Genomic DNA, 7,004 nt, shown 5'->3' with positions numbered 1-7,004 from the left:
CAATCAATAAGCAACTGAGTAAGGCTAAATTTTCTAAAACTTTGTTCGTTGCTATTTGCAGCTTGATACGGAAAGGGGAAACGAAACGAGAATAGTACACGCAACTAATTCAAGTTTATTATTCAAGTTTACAGCTAAAGCTAATGTGTAGTTCACCACGTGGGGAATTCCAAGTGAAAGCTTTTTCGTCTTTCACATGGCTGTGAGATTCCAGTAAAGTTTACTAAGCAGATACGTAATGAAAAATGTTTGTATATATGTATGTACATTAGGACGGTCTATTTTTTTTTTAATATGCGCGTATGGGTCTAAAATTAATTTGGAGTTTGTCAAATTGCGAAAATAGGTTTCGAAGAAAAGGGGAAAATTTTCACTGTTGTGCCCTCTGGTGGAAGTTTTAAGAAAAAGATAAGTGCCGAAATGTCTTCTTCATACCAAAAAATCCCTTATACCATTTGTTTATACAAAATTTGAGCACTTCTTTACGACACTGCCGCAAAATGCAATTTGGCTAACTCCAAATTGATTTTAGTCTTATGGTTTCTTCGGCAAAATTGCTTAGAATTATACGTAGAATCCTTTTGTGCTATAGGCCTTAGTCGAAAAAATCTCCTATATTTGTTCGTAGCAAAAGCGTTCACCTGGCAACCTGCCAGAGTAGAATTTTGCTGAAATGTATGCCTTTATCCACCAAAATCGTTTGATAAAGTGATAAACTTTCGTTAAATAGATTTCCATGCAAAGTTTGACAGTTCATTTGTCAAAATGATAAATTTATCATTTTGTCAAGTTTATCAGCAGTTTATCACTTTTCATGAACACCCCTATAGCAAATTCTATACCATAAACCATGTACATATATCAAAGTTTCAAAATTTGTGCACAATTCAGAAACATTTAACAAATTTCAAAAAAATAAAAAATGTTATCAAAATGTTCACCTTTTTGTTCAGAATTTTCAGAAAATTACTGGGTGTGGAGTTTTTTAGTCTATTCAATTTTAGTATAATAATAAATAGGATAGGAATAGGGTCGGCCGCTGTGGTGTAGTGGTAAGCAGTGCGCGCTTCCTCTTATCAGCACCTGGGTTCAAGCCCTGGTCAAAGCAACATCGCAAAAAAAATATAGAAAAAGGTTTTAAGGTCTTAACAGCGGTCGTCCCTCGGCAGGCAATGGCAAACCTCCGAGTGTATTTCTGCCATGAAAAACAGCTTCTCATAAAAATACAATCGCTGTTCGGAGTCGGCGTAAAACTGTAGGTCCCTCCGCTTTGTGTGACAAAATCAAGGCGCACGCCAAAAGTCGGAGGAGAAGCTCGGCCAAACACTAACATATGTATGTGTAAGCGCCAATCTATTATTATTATTAATAAATCCCGTTGATTTTGGAAATTTCTTTTGTCGAGGGTGTTGTGAAAAAAAAAATCAAAATGTTCACCTTTTTGTTTCGCATTTTCAGAAAATTACTGGGTATGGAGTTTTTTAGTCTATTCAATTTTAGTAAAATAATAAGTAGGATTCTGAAAAATCCCGTTGATTTCGGAAATTTCTCTTGTCGAGGGTGTTGTGCATTTTCTTCCATATAACGCATGAACAAAATCTATTTTTATATGGAATTTGCTCCTTATAGTTACACTTCCTACATCTTTTGTACTTCTATAAGACTTCATTTAAACTCATGTGCTGCTAGAAGACAATGCTCTGTTAGGAATCCTATCAGAAGTTTCGAGTCCATTCTTTTAGTGGCTGCAGCGCTACTTGCTACTAAGTTCACAAGATATCGGACCGTAATATTTTTTTGGCAGACTTCCTTTGTCCTTAATAACATTTTAGGCTATATTTTTTCTCAGTCTTAACATTTTCATGTGGCGAACTCCACAATTTTTTGCCACTTTTCCTACGGTCCCGCGTTTCCGCAGTAAATGTATTATTTACATTTATGTTTCCTGATTAACCATATTATTTACTGGTAATTACTTCTTGAATAAATTACAATACAGAAAAAAGTCATCTGACTTCCAACTAATGAAAAGATAACTGTAAAATGCAAAACTGAGAGTGAGTGCAAAACTGTAACATTTGCCTTAATTTACATTTTTGCCTGCTGGTTCTATTATTGTTGTTGGATTGACTTCAAATCTTTGTGAGACAACGAGTAGGGGTGTACCAATGAGAATATACAACAAAAGTATGAAAGTCATTAGAACTTGGAAAGATAGCGGTGGCTGAAATAAAAAGTGTTACACCATGTTACAGTTTTGCTCGTCACTGTAAATGCATATGTATATGCATATATTGTGTCTTTCAAGCGATCCCTATTTTAATTTAACTATAAGAATAAAAGTCAGCGCGTTCACGCCTCGGCACCCACGTCACTGTTGACATTCATTATTTCGAAAAAGTAGAGAATTCCCTTTACTAGGAAACGAACATTAGCACCGATAACAATGTCCGTCTTGAAATCCAACGTCAACAAGTGCTACTTTGGACCGAGTAGGCAATTGATCATGCCCGTGCTTATATATGGCGTAGAAACATGAAGAGTATCGCAGACGGTGGAAACGCAAAAATAAGAATTCACGACTTTAAAAGTCGAATTTATTTCCTTAATTTCATACAAAAAATCCTGGCCGAGACTTAATTGAGTTGCATATGTTTATTAATCAAGTACACTGTTAATATTTATTTCAATTTATATTTAAAAATCATATATTTATAACTTCTAATTTGAATTCGTATAATAATAGTATAGTAAAAATAAGTTAATGGTAAAAAAATATTTTCCTAATATCTCAACTCCTGCATCACCTATTGGCAACCTTTGTTGTGGAATTACTTCTTTTCATGTAGGTAATATATGGGTCATTACTAATGTGACCAACCGTACTTCTTTCGGAAGTACAGTACTTCTTTTTGAGCCGTTGTACTTCGTACTTCGAAGTACAGTCAAATGTACTTCTTTGCAATATTTTGTACTACCTTTTAAGTTGAGTTTTCTTTAACTGGTTCGAAAAATTCTAAAAGGTTAGTCATCTCAGGTAAAAAGGGTACTCGTAGATCAACACATATGTTAATTACGACTGTCAACCACTTCACAACTGTAGCTGACAAATTTCATTGTAAGTGACTATTCAATCAATAAAAATGTGTTTTAAGGCCGGTCCACATAGAACTTTCGCGTTGACTTTGACGTTGGCGTTGGTTTGACAGAACGCACGTTAAAAGTATGCTTGCTACAATGAACGCTTGGCACCGAATGCCTTGGCCACTAAATTAACATACTAATGACAGATAAATTAATATTTCATATCAATAAATTCATGAAAAAAGTATTTTTGGATTGCTTAGTTTTTGGAAAATAAAATAAAGAGATTTAAGATAGGAGATTTTCAAACAAATTTTTGATTTATGAAGCATTCTTTATTTTTTATACTACTCGGCTTTCTCATGGAAATCTAATTTATACTCTTATAACTCCAGTCTACATACATATCGCGAACTTTCTTCAAAGGTGAACTAATTCAATATTTACCTCATCTTGTCAATTTAACTGAATTAAATATTTCAAATAGTATAATCAAAAGTATTTTCGACAGTAAACTTTCTTAAACCGCTTTAAATTAAAACCAGAATTGTTATAGTTAAAATACTCCTCAAACATTCTCGGTAGTAAACTTTCCTAAACCACTTTATTTTGATACCCATATTGCAAAATTTAATTTATCCTATTAATTAAAAGAAACCAAAAATTTTTAAACAGGTGGCAACGTTCCCCACCAAAATTTTTTGGCTGTGAGCCTTTTGAAACCTCCTTATTTTGACAGTAATATTTAATGTATCTATCAATTTTAGGAAAACTCTAATTTTCAAACAGGTGGCAACTCTCGAATTTGTTTCTTCTTTTAGACTTTAAGTTAGACTTCAAGCAATACATCGGTAAAAACTGCTTTCTATTCCTATACAGAGAGACAGACAATCAAAATGTCTAACAATTCTTGATTTGGCTTCTGTTGCTCTTATAAAGACCGCCCATATTAATTTTACTTTAATATCTATTATGTACAGACATCGGCCCGTCAAAATTTTATTACATGCATAGATTTTTGGAAAATCGGCACGACACCGCTTATGCTCGGTAAGCACTTTATCGATTTCTACCAAGCCCAGTTCATTTATTTAAATATAACTAAGTCTAATTGAGCATATTATGGAAAATGTTTGTTTAATCCGCCCCAACTTATACTTATTTATTTGTTAATTAAAAAATTAACTTTGTTGGATTTGGTACACTGTCAACGTTGTTGTATATTCTGCTTTTACCATTTTTGTCATTACTTTCACACAATTTATTGTTCTCGGGTCCTGTACTTCCATGAGCTATGAAATAGTTGGTCACATTAGTCATTACGTACAATATTTACATCTCTCTTACATCTTTTGAGGCTAAATATATATTTTTTTACATTCTTTATCGAAAAAAGGGAGACACCTATTATTTTTTTTCTATTAGTTAAGATTTGTTTGCATTGGAGAAGATTAAAATAAAAAAAAAAATTGCATTAAAAATCGCATTTTTTATTTCTTGTTTTTTGATTTTGAGTTTTTTCATACCTGCGTACATAAAGTTTATACTAAAGTTTATGTACGCAGGTATGAAAAAATTCGTAACTTCTACAGTTTTGGTATTTCCATTCTCAAATTTTTACAGCTTACTCCATAAAGTTTGATAACTATTCAGGTTGAAAAAATAAAAATCAAACATGATGAAGTTAATAAAAAATAAATAAAAAAAATATAAAAAAATGCGATATTTTAATCTATCTCACACTAATGGAAAGCCGAGTTAATTACGCACATTTTGATACCTTAGCTGATTTTCTCCGACAAATAGTTTATTAACTGCAGACAATTAAAAGAAGATACTTCTCCGTGAGTTCAAAATTTCGGGAACTTTTTTTCGAGATTTTCGAATATCATGACAAAATAAAAAAATAGGTGTCTTCTTTTTTCGATAAAGAATGTAAAAAAATATATTTCACCCAAAAAAAGATATTGAGGTATAAATAGTGTATGGAATTACCCATATATTCTAAATATAAACTAAATCAGACCATAGATGCAGGTTTTCGATTTATATCGACTCCGCGCCACCTAACGGTAATTTTTTTTATGGAGTTATTTACTTCCATGTAGATAATATAAATTTCAAATATAAACCAAATCGGACTATATCTCGAGTAATGCACCACCTAGCTGATTTATTCATCCTTCATATTAAATACATATGTACATATATTGTTCTGAACTAAGTATGAAGTTTCAAGCCTCTAACTCATCGGTAACTTGGTTAAATATTGAGCAAGATTTGACCCAAACAAACATACTTACACATATCGGTACATACATACATACAAAGCAAGTTAAAAAAAAAAGTTTGTAATAAGAATTATTTTTATTCATTTTGTCATAAAAGTCAAAATAGCCATAATCTCTCAATTTTAGAATAAAAATGGAAAGTATTAACGGTATTCATTTTAACTCTGAAAATTATTAAACTGTTAAATTTTCACTTTTACCCGTGAGGTTATATACTACTGGTAAATTAATTGAACTTAAAACACACAAATATATTAGGAAGGAATTTACACTTTGACCTCCAAACCGCCCAATACAATATTTGGACACTGAGAAACATTGCAGCCATACACATTGCATATTTTTAATATTCATTATAACCATGAGCAACATCTCGGTATTCCTCATTTTTAAAACACCAATCGCCATCAAAAACAAACTAAGCTTTTTATAAGCCTTATCTATTTCGAACGATAGACCGCACGAACGATTTGTCTACTGACGTCATCGTTTTTCCTTGCCATTTTGTAAGTCTATCGTTCGTCTTCGTCATGCTTTACGACAATTACGTTGAACTCGTCTCGGTTAAATAGAAACCGGCTAGAATGTTGTTGTCGGACTTATATTAGAAGCATTTGTCTCCAGACGAATCGTTTGTCCGGTGTATCGTTCGAAATACATAGATAATAAGGCAGAATTTCCAATAAATTTTAATTGTCAGTTTACGTGGTGATAAACGTATACAGTTAACGAATTTACATGAATTTTAAACGTTAAGATGTATATTCTTACAACTTCTTATTTTTTAAATAAAATAAATCATTTTATTTTTTATAAAAAATACTTCATAAACACATACATATGTGGCAATTTCTATAATAAAAGCTATATACGTTTTCATCTTCGATTTACATACTATACACTTAAACTACATACATATGTGTACAGTACAACTAATTTCTTTCAGATTTCTTGTCATCTTGCCCGCATAAAACTGTGTCGTTGACAACCACCTTAATGATCCGAAGCTTTTAGTAGCGAAGGTATAAAAGCTCGTGCAGCTGTTCATTTGCATTTAGTCAATTGTTCGCGCCGGAATTTTTCCATTTTTTTGAGGTTGGTTGGTAGTGCTTCGTATTTAGCTTTGCAATTGCTTTTACACTTTCTTGTTGTTAACTTCCAGGATATTTTAAGACTTTTTTACTAATTAATCTAATCCAAAATGCCGGTGCCCGACGTCTTACTCAACAATGGAAAAACGATTCCCATTCTCGGTCTTGGTACTTGGGGCGTAAGTATAAAAATACTTTATACATATGTGCATGTATTTGTGCAATAAAAGTATTTATTTTAATTTATATGTTTAGTAATTTGTGTGGCAGCGAATTCACTATCGTGGCATTGAGTTGATAAATAAGCACATGGTGCTTGAACGGGTGGGTGGGGCTGTTTCCCTCATTTCAACTAGGCAAGTTTGTTTAAAATTATAGCCGGACATTGCAGTTGCGAATTACATGCATACATACTTATCTGCATATGGACATACATATATACATGCATGTCTTGATGTACATATGTACAAACAGTGACTCAAACAAATGACCACGTGTTGATTTTCTTCAAATATTCGTAATGTTTTTCGAGCTAAAT

General features: G+C 32.4%; 1 protein-coding gene across 1 annotated transcript in view; it reads left to right on the top strand.

Annotated features, from left to right (window-relative positions):
• Positions 1 to 6,432: 6,432 nt before the first annotated feature.
• The window catches only part of LOC118739703 (aldo-keto reductase family 1 member B1-like), a gene marked incomplete in the record, with an annotated part of 10,273 nt that continues 9,701 nt past the window's right edge, over positions 6,433 to 7,004 (top strand). Inside the window, 1 exon segment of the mRNA XM_036471203.1 lies at positions 6,433 to 6,456.

This window comes from Rhagoletis pomonella, unplaced genomic scaffold (assembly GCF_013731165.1).
Source record: "Rhagoletis pomonella isolate Grant_MI unplaced genomic scaffold, Rhpom_1.0 Rhpom_scaffold_00005, whole genome shotgun sequence".
In the NCBI taxonomy this organism is placed as follows: Eukaryota; Metazoa; Arthropoda; class Insecta; order Diptera; family Tephritidae; genus Rhagoletis; species Rhagoletis pomonella.
Note: the sequence above shows the minus strand (reverse complement) of the source record. Positions and strands in the feature narration are given on the sequence as shown.